Source organism: Myxocyprinus asiaticus, chromosome 6 (genome assembly GCF_019703515.2).
Source record: "Myxocyprinus asiaticus isolate MX2 ecotype Aquarium Trade chromosome 6, UBuf_Myxa_2, whole genome shotgun sequence".
In the NCBI taxonomy this organism is placed as follows: Eukaryota; Metazoa; Chordata; class Actinopteri; order Cypriniformes; family Catostomidae; genus Myxocyprinus; species Myxocyprinus asiaticus.
This window is the reverse complement of record NC_059349.1, coordinates 16,985,741-16,998,987: the sequence shown is the minus strand read 5'-3', so window position 1 is coordinate 16,998,987 and position 13,247 is coordinate 16,985,741.

Genomic DNA, 13,247 nt, shown 5'->3' with positions numbered 1-13,247 from the left:
ACAAGCAGCTGTATAGACAACAAACCACACTTACCGCCAGCAGATGGCATGAGATGATGAAGCATTCTAAACTGGAGGGAGTGCAACTCCGAATGCAGCGATCTCGAGACATGTTTTTCTAAGTTTCAAACTACGTTTAATTTGACACAGCAGCATGCTAAAACGCAATGTTTATGAAGTGACGCAACCAAAGTGAGACACTCCAAAAGCATCTGTCTGATGCATGTGTTCATTGACGCGCCCATAGAAAAGCCCTTATAATAAGTCCGGACAGTCTGATGAATTCAGTTGCTGTGGATGGTAGGCCAATGATCTGTGGTGGTCCGTGAGTGAATTATCTGGTGAGGCACATATGTAAATCAGCTTTGAAAGATCAAACCAATAAAAGATTGCAGTGGATTTAAATATCATGTTTTATTAGCCTATACGTTTCTGCTGGTAATTATGCTCCTGTAAACAGATGATCATCTCTACCTGATATCTTAAAATAGTCTTGTTAACTACCTGTGTGTTATAATCTGTCCGATTACCCACCCAACAATTGTCATTACAGTAAACACCCGGAAAAATCAATCTACGGCATGGAGCTTTCCAGTTCTTTTGCTGTTTTTGTTTGTTTGTCCTTTAGTAATGTCTTTTCAATCAGTTTCACCAAAGACAAACTGTTAAATATTTGGTAGCAAACACCAGATAATTATTTTACCGGTATTTGATTATTCAGACGTTTTGTTGGACATTTTAGTCGGAGGAGCTGCGGTGCTGTACAAGCACGCTAAAAGATGCAAGAGAGGGAAGCGAGCCGGCGTGCTGGTCAAACTGCGTCAATGTGGCTTCCGAACCACGCTGCCAAGTGTACATCTAGCGAATCTCCACTCTCTTCCTAACAAAACGGACGAACTTCTAACCCTTACAAATAAGGACTTTGCTAACTCTGCTGCTCTGTGCTTCACGGAAACTTGGCTGAGTGAAACCATTCCAGACAGCGCGTTACATATGCCAGGCTTTCAGCTGTTCAAAGCGGATCGCGTCGTGGAGTTATCGGGAAAAACGATGGAACATGCTTTTACATCAGTGCAAGTTGGTGTACAGATGTAACAGCTTTGAAGAAGATGTGCTGCCCTAATTTAGAAGCGCTCTTCCTCAACTATAAACCTTTCTACTCACCATGGGAGTTTTCCTAGTTTATTCTGGTGAGTGTTTACATTCCTCCACAAGCATGCGTGAACACAGCACTGCAACAGCTGGCTGATCCCATCACAGACACGGAGCAACAACACCCGGACTCACTTATTATTATTCTTGGGGATTTTAACAAAGCAACCCTCACACGTGAACAGCCCAAACACAAACAGCACATTACATGCCCAACCAGAGACAGAAATATACTAGAACACTGTTACACTACATTAAAGGATGCATATCAGTCCCTAGAACAGCTTTGGGACTCTCTGATCACTGTCTGGTTCATCATCTTCCAACCTACAGGTAGAAACTAAAATCAGATAAACCTGTAGTAAAGACTGTAAAGAGATGGACCAATGAAGCAGAGCTGGAACTACAAGCCTGTTTTGACTGCACTGATTGGAGTGTTTTTGAAGCTGCAGCCACCAACCTGGACAAGCTCAAAGATACTGTGACATCATATATCAGTTTCTGTGAGGACATGTGCATTCCTACAAGGACTCATTTAACATACAGCAATGACAAACCATGGTTTACAGCAAAACTCAGGCAGCTTCGTCAGGCCAAAAATGATGCTTACAGAAGTGGGGATGAAATCTTGTATAATCAGGCCAAAAACACACTGAAAAAAAAGATTAGAGTAACTAAAATAAGCTACTCTGAAAAGCTGGAAAACAAGTTTTCTGTTAACGTCCCTGCATCAGTGTGGAGAGGCCTGAAAGACATTACCAATGATAAGACACCATCCCCAACACTGTAGGGAATCAACAACTGGCTGATGACCTGAATGTGTTTTACTGTAGATTTGAAAAGCCCAGTCTCACACTCCACACCCGCTCTGATCCTCATTTCACACAAAGCTCTCGGTTCCCACCTCTATCTGTCAGTGGATCACCAGCTTTCTGACAGATAGGCAGCCGTTAGTGAGACTGGGTAAATTCACTTCCAAAACATGTACAATCAGCACTGGTGCCCCCCAGGGATGTGTGATCTCCCCACTACTCTTCTCCATGTACACAAACAACTGCACTTCCAAGGACCCCTCTGTCAAACTCCTGAAGTTTGCAGACGACACTACAGTCATCGCCTCATCCAAGATGACGACGAGTCTGCTTACAAAAGGGAGGTTGAATGGCTGGCTCACTGGTGCAGTCAAAACAACCTTAAGCTGAACACACTCAAAACAGTGGAGATGATAGTGGACTTTAGGAGGAACACCCCAGCATCAACTCCGCTCACCATTCTAAACAGCACTGTGGCAGCAGCGGAGTCATTCAGGTTCCTGGGCAGGGTTGCACCAGCTTTGCGTAAGTTCTCACATAAGTTGGGACGTAAAGTTCACACTAAGGGCTTAGTAACTACTAGTTAGTGTGTAACTAAGTCAGTGCTTAATTTGGTTGCACCACGTGTTCTTAAGTAGAGACTTAACTAGTAGGTCGTAAGCGATCCGTAAAGTAATGCGTAGTCGCATAATATGACATTTACCTGTATTGATCCAATAAACAGCCTTCAAATTTGTACACAGAAGTGTTAAAAAGCCATCAGCTTCAATTTGATCTTGTTACGGTTGATGTTCAAACCTTGTTTGCTCACGTAACTGTCAGCTGTAATAAATTATATCCCCATTAAAATACGATACGTAACAAAAGTAGATTTAATAAATAGCATATTTGCCCTGTGTAAATAACAATATATAGGAACTGTATCTAATATAAATAAGGGGTGATAAATAAATACTAATACAACAGGCTGGAAAAATAGGCATTTATTCATTTTAATATCTTATATATTTCATATATGTTGAAACTTGACACTGGGCGACGCATCCTGAAAACGGCACCGTTAGATCGGTTTCATGCTGAAGAGCTGTTTAAAAGTATGTTTTTTTCTCTCTCTTAAATGTAAACGAGTGTAAATGCCAACACCATCATATATGTCGAAAGGGTTGATGCCTGTCAGCCAAAACATGAGCTCATTGATGTCAGTAAATGAGTCTGCTTTTTTATTCCATCCGTTAATCCTGGTCGGAGTCTGCCATAAATATTTAGTTTATACGTTGGGTTACGTCCTACCTAAGTTTAATGGTGCAATGCTCAAATATTTAGTAGTGCGTAAATTGTGAGTTAGTGCCCATTTATGCCACAACTAGGCTAAGTTTTAACTTACGCACAGCTAGTGCAACCAGCCCCTGGACACTACCATCTCACAAGACCTGAAGTGGGAGACCCACATTGACTCCACTGTGAAAAAGGACCAGCAGATGTTGTACTTCCTTCGCCAGCTGAGGAAGTTCAACCTGTCACAGGTGCTGCTGATCCAGTTCTACTCAGCAGTCACTGAGTCTGTCCTCTGCACTTCTATAACTGTCTGGTTTGGTTCAGCTACAAAATCAGACATCAGAGGACTTCAAAGGATAGTCCGGACTGCTGAACGGATTATTGGTTCTCACCTTCCCACCCTCCAAGAACTGTACACCTCCAGATTGAGGAAAAGGGCTGGAAAAATAGCTTTGGACCCCATTCACCCAGCACACTACCTTTTTGAACTGTTGCCCTCTGGCTGGCGCTACAGCGCACGGAGCATCAGAACAGTTTCTTCACTCAGGCCATTCACCTTACTCTCCATTGTGGCAATACAATCATGTGCATATTCAAATATTCATTCATATTTATATTTGGCATATCCTACCTCCTGCAAAATACATTAAATCACCTTGCACATAACTGTATATCTGTATATAACATATTTGAACATTATTATTGCCCTACTGTAGTTTCCTCCGTTGTATCTTATTTTTATTCACTGTTTACGTATATATGTTTATATGTATATTTCAGTGTTTGTATGTATATGTTGTACTGTATATTTGTTGTATTCTCTTGCACTGGAAGCTTCTGTCACCATGACAAATGCCATGTGTGTGTAAGCATACTTGGCAATAAAGCTCATTCTGAACAAATCACGCAGTGCCATCTACAGACTACGATTAATGCAAACATTTATACAGTGAATGGAGGGCCCCATTCCTTATACAGTAACATCTATAGTACTTACCTACCAAAGTATGTGTAGAAAAACACCATGCTTCACTGCTTCATTTAGTCTAATTTATATAATCCTGTCGTTCAGTCTTTTACGTGTTTTAGATCCTCCAATAACACTTATTTATTGGATCTTTTGGCAAATTTGTAAAGTTTCTATTTATCTTTCGTATCAGTTACAAATAGGCTTGATGATGACGCATTAATGTGATACTGAAAGCTGACTGGCTTAAACGGTTACCTCTGATAATAATTGGTTATGAATGCAGGAGGAGGCAAATCTTATTTTGCCTCCGTTTTACCTATTTTGGCCGCATTTTAGATGGAAGCAAATGACATGGCATCATTTGAATATCCATTTTGATTGGTCAGTTTAATAAATGACAGGAGGCTTTGTACCGTCAGCTTTCTCTGGCATTCATACCGATTAAAACTTACCTGGGCAACTCTGCATGAAAGAAAAATTAAATATATATATATATATATATATTTCATTAAAGGCATCTGAGTTATGGTAAATTGATCACTTTTGTTGTTGCGTTCATTTTGAATACATTTTTGAGGAGGCTCAGCCTCTAAAGTCACTTTTTGTATTGTCTAATCAATATTTTACTCATCTGTCACAATAATGTAATGCATTTTAATTATCTGAATTATTATATACAGTATATTATAATTATTTAAATATAATTATTCATAATTATTTACTCATTATTTATTGAATTATTGCTTTCTTTGGAAAATAATTATTTGGCATATAATGTAATTAATTTGATAAAAAAAAAAAAAAAATGTATCTATTGCCAGCTCTAATAATTAAACATGTCGAATGTAAACAGGGCAGCATCTCAATCACTTTTTTTAATCATCTGAGGGTACTTTAGAGATCTGGGGTGTATTGGTTTTGGTAAGGATCTTACTTTTTAAGAGAGATCTTAATTAACTCACTAAAACCACTGTTTCTAACCTGTTTATGAGATGTTAAACTCACCTACATGGATGAAAAACAAAGAACTGCTCCGCTCTGCATAAGCACATTTATCACACTTGCAATTACAGATAAGTTAAAATAGCAGGTTTGTTTATTTGTGCGCCTTTAGGATAAAGAGGTCTCTGTGTAGGAGAGTCAGAATTGTTCTAGGACTGCCCTTCTAAACTAAACTATCGCAGTCTCCTGGGAGCCAATAATGAACTGATAACAAGACAAGAAAGTAGAGTAAAACAGGGATGACGTAAGACAGGATACAGCACAGAGAGAAACACTTCAGGAACTATAGTTAGATACATGGACAAAGAACAAACCTGCAGATTACAGTGAATGGTACATTTTAAAGGAATAATTCACCCAAATCATTCCATCTAACTCATTCTGTCTAACAACTCCTTTTGTGTTCCACAGAAGAAAGAAAGCCAAATAGGTTTGGAAATACATAAGGGATAGAAAGTGATAACAGAATCTTCATTTTTGGGTGAACTATCCTTTTAACTGCATGAATATTTATGGCTGTTGTGTACATTTTAACCACTCACGTTTTGAACAAATGTTTGTTTTTATGACATTATGATATATGGGTATCATATCAACCTGGTTTGAGGCTTTTGCATTTCAGCAAGACCTCAGTTTTAATGTCACTTTGTTGTAGTCATCTGAAGATATTAGTTTATCGACAACATGTTTGTATCAAGTCAGACAAAAATACTGTCTTTTCCTGGATCCTTGCAGAGTGTGACCATGCAGACCTCTTGGCCAAGGCTCCCTATTAAATACCCACAGGACTTTAAAACTTCCTATTTCCCCCTTATAATTAAGATAATCTCTCTTGAACTTTAAAGAGAGGAAATACCTAGAAATAGTTCCTAATTTTCAGCACATTCAGTTATTTTGTGCCGAGCAGCAGATTGCATTGTATCAACAGAGATCAACAGTGCCTGATCATGGGGGGAAATTATATCTGTCATTTCTTCCTCTGCCATGATGGGTAATGTGGGAATTTTTCAGAGGGAACAGCACCTGCCGTAGGCATGGCCAGTGCCCAAGCTGTACGTGCTCAAGGTCAGGGCCATCCAACATCAATCTCTGACCATTATGTTTATTATTATTACATGCACTTACTCACTGAGCATAGAGAAGAATTGTTGATTAATGCTCTCTGATATTTTTTCTACCTTTTACACAATGTCTGACACTTCCACTGAAGTTCAGAGTTTGAGACGGAAGATGAATTTAGAGGGACTTTCTTGCGAAAAAGAGGGACTTTTTAGAGAGAGAGAGAAAACTGTCCACAATGCTTAGGGTCTTGAACCAACCAAGGTGCCAAGAGTAACTAGTTGCCTCCAAAAGCACCTGCCCAATTGACCTTGACACTCACATGCTGTGTTGGAATGAGAGGGAAAAAGACATCTCATAATCACACTAAATCAACATTGCACTCTCCTTAGCTAAAAGTCAGCTTCACAGTTTTCATACACTGGCGGCCAAACATTTGGAATAATGAACATTTTGCCATTTCGGAAGGAAATTGGTACTTTAATTCACCAAAGTGGCATTCAGCTGATCACAAAGTATAGTCAGGACATTACTGATGTAAAAAACAGCACCATCACTATTTGAAAAAATTAATTTTTGCTCAAATCTAGACAGGCCCCATTTCCAGCAGCCATCACTCCAACACCTTATCCTTGAGCAATCATGCTAAATTGCTAATTTGGTACTAGAAAATCACTTGCCATTATATCAAACACAGCTGAAAGCTATTTGGTTCATTAAATGAAGCTTAACATTGTCTTTGTGTTTGAGTTGCCACAGTATGCAATAGACTGGCATGTCTTAAGGTCAATATTAGGTCAAAAATGGCAAAAAAAAAAAAAAAAGAAAGCGCTTTCTCTAGAAACTCATCAGTCAATCATTGTTTTGAGGAATGAAGGCTATACAATGCTTGAAATTGCCAAAAAACTGAAGATTTCATACAAAGGTGTACACTACAGTCTTCAAAGACAAAGAACAACTGGCTCTAACTAGGACAGAAAGAGATGTGGAAGGCCAGATGTACAACTAAACAAGAGAATAAATACATCAGAGTCTCTAGTTTGAGAAATAGATGCCTCACATGTCCTCAGCTGACAGCTTCATTGAATTCTACCCACTCAACACCAGTTTCATGTACAACAGTAAAGAGAAGACTCAGGGGTGCAGGCCTAATGGGAAGAATTGCAAAGTAAAAGCCACTTTTGAAACAGAAAAACAAAAATAAAAGGTTAGAGTGGGCAAAGAAACAGACATTGGACAACAGATAATTGGAAAAGAGTGTTAAGGATCTTAAACCCATTGAGCTTATGTGGGATCAGCTAGACTGTAAGGTGCGTGAGAAGTGCCCGACAAGACAGCCAAATCTATGGCAAGTGCTACAGGAAGCATGAGGTGAAATGTCACCTGAGTATCTGGACAAACTGACAGCTAGAACGCCAAGGACCTACAAAGATGTCATTGCTGCACATGGAGGATTTTTTGATGAGAACTCTTTGAAGTAGTTTAAGAAGTTCTGAACATTTTTTCAAATTGTAATAGTAATTTTTCACATTATTAATGTCCTGACTATACATTATGATCAGTTGAATGCCACTTTGGTGAATAGAAGTACCAATTTCTTTCCATAAGAGCAAAATCTGTACATTATTCTAAACTTTTGGCCGCCAGTGTATATGCAGTGTATTTGCTGAATGCATGCCAGTGTTTACACCCATTTCGACTGTGAACAAACTCAACTCCAGCCTCACCCTTCTGTTACTCCAAAGGAAGTAAGGAAAAGAGAGTAGGAAGACAACTCCAGTTGATTACTGAAAAGTAAGGCAAGACATTTTTACAACCCCGAGGGTTTCAAGATGGAAGAAAACGGCACTTGACCCATAAACACCATGTCAGTAAACGTTCAGGATGCGTGCAATACAAAGTGAAATATTCTTATACAACTCGTTCAATTGTTTGCAAAGTGGAGGTAAATCTGTATTTCTGAATGATTCCAAGAAACTCACAAAAGAGGATTTTGGATGTTTAATTTGTTAATTCGTTTAGTATTATTGAACAAATTGCAAACATACTTGGCCAGGCACAGCAGATGTGTCAACATTAATTTCAAACGTATGCAGAAAGATGCAAAGGCCAGTGGTCATAAGTTATGATCATTTTGCTAGGCTCTCAGGGAAATGATCTGAAAGGTTTGATGGAACATACAGTAGTTTTCTTGGCTCATTACAATAACAATACAGTAGCAGTCACCTACATCAACCTCCATCAGCCACATTGATTTAAATTAATACTTGGATATCCTCCAATGGGAATGGGAGTTAATCTGAAGGACTAGAAAATTAATTTTCAATGATTGACTGAGACTACTAAATACTGCCTCACTCTGTGATTGTCATCCCTAAATTATGCCACATAACACAGAAGCTTTTGACAAGAGCAAAACCTTTTATGATGCAAGACGTGTTTGGGATTTTTTTTTTATATGTTTGTGATCTACATGTGTCTTTACAGTGCCTTTAGAAAATCATCATTCCCCTTGAATAGACACATTTTTGTTTTACAGCTTTAAATCAAAAACGTTTCCAGCTTTATTTACATTTTTTTCCATACAACATTTAAGTAACGGAAAAAATGGCAACAGTGCCAAAAATTGATAAAAGATGAAAAACTAGATGTAACGAGTTCACAAGATGGGCAAGGAGGAAGCTGGGACCGGCTTAAACATGTAGACATTTATTTTACAACTTAAGACAATACCAAACGCACAGCTTCCCCGCAGTCACGTTGCACACACAGCTTCATGTGTCTCTCTCTCTCTCTCTGATATACTCCCACCACCCCTCAATGGAACGCAAGACTAGTGTGGCACATATGTGGAACTCATTCACCACTTATCTTACCGACTTCGCTGTGCCCAGACACCACTCGGCCCTGTCCTGCTCGCCACATACCCCCAATCGCCAAACTCAGGCTGGGGAATTATCCGGGCTGTGACCTACACCCCCCCCATCTCTAAGGAGGGAGCATTGGCATCTTAGGATGGTTTCTGGGTCTGACCCACATTCGCCTGGGAGTGGGGGGTGGAGAAGGAGAAGAAAGCAGAGAGAGGAGAAGGACATGCTCGCCGGCCCCAGACACGCTGTCAACTGGTCGTCAGCCACTCCTCCGCCCCCTGGTGGATGGCAACAAGTCCTCCATCCCCTGGCAGACGGAAACGGCTCCTCCTGACGGCAGTGGCGAGGACTCCACGACAGCGCATCCTTCCTCCTTCCCAGGTTTCAGCCCCAATCTAACAGATTCACACGATGGGCAAGGTGGAAGCTGGGACCGGCTTGACAAACACGTAGACATTTCTTTCTTAACCATAATAAAAAAAAACTTCACATGCTGCTTCCCCGCAGACACGCCAAACACACACACACACACACACACACAAACACTCTCCCTGTCTGCTGCTGTCTCCTCTCCTTAAATACTTCTGCCACCCCTCACTGGAAGGCAAGACCGGTGTGGCACACAGATGGAACTTATTCACCACTTATTTTCCCAGACTCCACTCGGCCCCACCTTGCTCGCCACACTAGAATAACAGGGTTTGAAAAGTGATCATACCCCTGGATTAAATACTTCATAGAGCTACCTTTTGCTTTAATGACAGGCATTAGTCTGTTTGGATATGTCTTTACTATCTTTGCACTCCTACTGTAGATTGGGGAATATTTGCCAATTCTTCCTTGCAGAATTGTTAGAGTTCAGTCTAATTGTCATCACTGTCCTCTTCAAGTCCATCCACAGGTTTTCTATTGGATTTAGGTTACTGACTTTGCCACTTAAGGACTTTGACCTTCCTATCCTTAAGCCACTGCATTGTTTTTTGGTGGTGGGTTTAGGGTCATTGTCGTGCTGAAAGGTTAACCACATGCCCATCTTCAGTTGTCAAGCAGAGGGCCACAGATTTTCCTCAAGAATTGGGGTGTACATGGCTGCATCCATTTTCCCTTAAATCCTGACCAATTGCCCAGTCCCCGCTGCAAAGAAACATCCCCACAACATAATGTTGCCACCACCATGCTTTACAGTAGGTATGGTATGTTCTGGGTGCTGTGCTGTGTTTGATTTTCTCCGAATATAGCACTTTGAGTGCAGTCCAAAAAGTTACATTTTTGTCTCATCTGATCATAAAACCTTTTGCCACATGGCATCAGAATCCACCAACTGTTTTTTTTTTCCTTTCACAAAGTGAAAGGTTTATAATTTTTACAGGTATATAATCTTAACTGGTATATCAACGGATGCTGTAAATCCCAGAAGAGCGTACAAACATTGTGAACAATAAGGGGACAGTTTGCTCACATATGACATATATTGACACAATTTTTGTTAGTTTTTAAATGTTGGCTTGTGAAAGTGAACCAAACCAAGAAGAAAATGCAACAATGTAACAATTTTAGCCCGTTTCAGAACAAATAAAAATTAGCTACAGGTATGAAAATACCCTAAATGTCTGTGATTAGCCACTGGCTGGTAATTTTTCATATTTGACTCACCAGTCATCGAGTAGTGTAGTGGCGAAGAAGTTCAGCACTGACACCTTTTAATTGCGTGCCAAAAGTAAAAGTTTGGTTTCACTCATTCCTTGTAATGTGTGTCCAAAGACGAGATCCACCCCATTTATTTGTCATTGAATAATGTCTCTTTCAATAACTTTTCTGTTCTTTACAGTCAATTTTTGATCAAAAACAGCAAAAATAAACATTTAAGTCTAATCACGATGAGGTAAAGAAGCCATTAGAGCTTCTTTACAATTATTTTTTTAATTGACTTTTTCTTGGATTTTGGATTTTCATTCCATCATCACCCTCTGGGACATTTCAAAGACTGCTCCTTTCCTTATCAAACATACAGTTTGATGAGGAAAGCATTGTATAGGCATTTCCCTTTACATGTGAACCCTAGTGGTCGGGAAGAGAAACTACACAACCTGTAACAGGGTAACTGTTACATACTCTGCCCCTCACTGGACGATTTTACCCCACCATAAAAAGGTTGTAGATTTTGCACATGAAACATATCAACAACAAGAGGGGTATCAAGAAATGAAACAGTCATTTTTACAGGACCTAACCTTTTAGCAACTTTGGCCAGACCCCTCCATTTTGCTGCCAATTTTGCCATGTGACCCTCCTCGGTCCTGGACAAAGGATGAGCTCTAACCGAGACCAGATTTCCTTCCTTAAAATTCTCCACCTTCTTCTTCTGGTTACGTAACCACTTCTGCTTGTGCTGAGCTCTCTCAACATTCCCTTTCACTGTCTTCACCAGATCTCACTGCCTCTCTAGCAGTTCGTAGGTGGGGCTGTCAGGGTTAGGAGGTATTGGAATGGATCTTTCTAGAGGTCCCTTGAGTACGTCCCAGAGTGATCACTGCTGGAGTAAATCCAGTACTTTCTTGCCAGGCAGAGTTTATGGCAAACCTGAACTCTGGTAACCAATGGTCCCAGTGTCGATGATGACCTTCCACATAGGAAGCAATCATCGTCTTCATGGTACGGTTGATCCTCTCCGTCAGGTTGGTCTGCGGGTGGTATGCGGTGGTCAGCTTTTGAACTACCCCCCACTGTTGGCAGACTAGGGAAAGGAGACAAAGATGTAAACTGTGCTCCTCGATCGGACACAAGGTAGGCAGGGGTACCCCAGCGAGTGAAAATCTCCTCAACCAGGATTCTTGCCAGTTGAGGTGCTTTTGCCGTCCGCATCAGAAATAGTTCCACCAATTTGGAGCAGTAGTCCACCACAACGAGGTGGTATTTGTGCTTGTGACGAGGAGGAGGGCATGGCCGGGCCGTGAGGCTGCATGGCCGGTGCTGAATCAGCTGATCAGCAGGAGTGTGAGATAAAGGGAAGCCGGAGACACCAGTTCGAGAGAGCGAGAGAGAGAGACGCATGCAGCCGCATTGTATGTGTGTCTGTGTATGTTCCTTTTATGTTAAGTTTATTAAACTTTGTTTACCGTTCAGCCGGTTCCTGCCTCCTCCTTGCCCATCCATATACTGTTACAGTGCTGTTTGGTGCTTCTGGGAAATGGTCCCATAAAGTCCACGCCCAGCATGTGCCCAGGCTCAACCACAGGTGTTGACTGCAGCTGTCCAGACAATTTAGAAATGGAAGGTTTATATTTTTGGCATACCTGACAGTCTTTACAGTACTTCCAGATATCTTTCTGTATACTTGGCCAATATGCGACTTCTAGCAGCTGCAGGAGGGTTTTCAAACGTCTGAAGTGTCCACTCAAAGGACTGTTGAGAGCAAACTTCAGTTCTCCATGGTGACACCTTGGGATGACCAACTGAAACTTCCACCCTTGCTGCTGATTTGGCACGCTACGGAATAGGTATCCATTTTCCATGGTGTATTGTACTCAGGGTCACAATTTTGATATGTAGCTTTGGATATCAATTCTTTTACCACAGTGTCTTTCTGTTGTGACTCTGCTAGCTCCTCCCAGTTGATCGGAAGGCTCACAGGACTCTTAGATACTCTGAGCTTTGCATACAGCAAGCAATCCTGCAGATGTTGTTTCCTCCTTGCTCCTAGAAAATGTATCAGGCACGATGTTACACTGACCTTTCCAATATTTCACTTCAAAGTCGAAATCTTGGAGCCGAATGGTCCATGTTAACCGGGAAGAGGGTTTTGGATGGTTGAAGACCCATGACAAAGCTGCAAGGTTGATGATTACTTTGAAGCATTGATCTTCAAGGTAGGGTCTCCACTTTCCCACAGCCCAGACTACGGCCAGACACTCCTTTTCAGACACAGAGTATGCCCTTTCAGCACTATGAAGTAATCTGGATGCATAGGCTACAACATGTTCCTCACCATACTTCTCCTGAGTCTACACAGCTCCAAGTCCAACTTGGCTGGCATCTGTCTGAACTTTGAATGGTCTAGAGAATCAGGAGGAGTCAGAACAGGAGTTTCGGTCAGTGCCTGCTTTATGC